Source organism: Salmo salar, unplaced genomic scaffold (genome assembly GCF_905237065.1).
Source record: "Salmo salar unplaced genomic scaffold, Ssal_v3.1, whole genome shotgun sequence".
In the NCBI taxonomy this organism is placed as follows: Eukaryota; Metazoa; Chordata; class Actinopteri; order Salmoniformes; family Salmonidae; genus Salmo; species Salmo salar.
In genome coordinates, this window is record NW_025549762.1 from 54,945 (window position 1) to 56,502 (window position 1,558).

A 1,558-nucleotide genomic window follows, 5' to 3' on the forward strand; every position below is an offset into this window, starting at 1 on the left:
TACAGGGCAATAATAAGTGCTACTACACAAAGGCAAGACCACAATAGACGGATCAACGTCCCACACTGAGTGTAAAAATAAGTGCTATTGAATTAAGATAAGTGCTCAAAAAATATATGCCAAAGAAAGTCAAATAAAACCACACCACACTAAAAGATGCAAAAAATTCATGTACATAAAATAAATATCATCATAAATGTTAAAAAAACATATAAAAATAAACGTAAATCATAAATAAACAATTAAAAAAAGACGTACATATAAAAATAAGTGCTTTGATAAATAAATAAGATAAACAAACATACCCCACTAAATATGCAAGTGCTTTAAACTCAAAATAAGTGCTATGGGGGTATATATAGAAAGATAAAACCACACCACACTAAATAAATAATAATAACATAAATATAATCCTATGAATAAAATAAGTGCCATAATATTGATCATAAGTGCTAGAAAATATATGTAAAAATAAATAAATTATTAAATTATTTGATAAACGAACATTTATCTTGGGCGGTTCTCCCACAGCCCCCACCATCCTATCCCTAAGCGAACCCCACTCATCCAATCCCACTGGAGATGGCACCTCTCATCAGGTAAGTAAGCCAGAATAAATTTAATATTTTTCATTCAGGCCCTTGGGATCTATTGTTTGGGGCGCCCAATCCAAATTCTTTCCATCCCCTGTCGTTGTTTCCTAGACCAGCCCCCGTTTGTCTCCAGACCAAAGATTTTCAAATTATCACTGGCATGAAGGCTAAAATGTAAATACAACCCCGTGCTCTTATTACCTTTTGCCATATTGTATAGGTGTTGTTTTAGTCTAGCCTGTAGTGCATTCTTGGTTTCTCCTATATACATTTTTTGGCACAATTTGCACTTGATTACATAAATCAAGTTTGTCGTTGACAATTCGATTCTCTGTCTTATAGGAAACCCCAAACCCGAGAAGGCATTAGTAATATATTTTGGTCTCTCCAGATATTTTTCCAATTTGTTAGGTACCTCTTTCTGCCGGAAGGCAGAGTGGACTAATTTATCCCCAAGGTTTTTATTTTTCCTATATGCTGAGATTATTCTACAATTCAACAGCCCCTCCACCGCTTGTTGCGCTTCCCGGAAGTTAGACCTCAACGTCCTGCTAAGTCCACCCAAACTCCCAGAGTATGTAGCAACAAATGGTATCAGATTATGTGTTTCTGCTGTTTTGTTGTAACCCTCTTCCCTTCCAAATAATTCTCCTACCTCTGCTTTTATCTCCCTAAGGAAACGTTTTGAATATCCCCGTGGCCCCAAAGCTCCAAAGAGAATGGTTGTTGCCTCCTCCACATGCTCACCCAATGTACAAATTCTGTTGAACCGGATCAACTGGGATTTAATTATCCCTCTAAAGGTATGTTTTGGATGATAACTTGCCTTATGTAGCAAAGCATGCCTATCTGTCTCCTTAAAGAAGACTTTAGTAGCCAATGATTTAGTCTGCCCTCCGAAGGTAGAAGAAAACCTGAGTGTCTAAAAACTCTAGTTTTTCTCTTTGTTATTGGGATATTGTAAT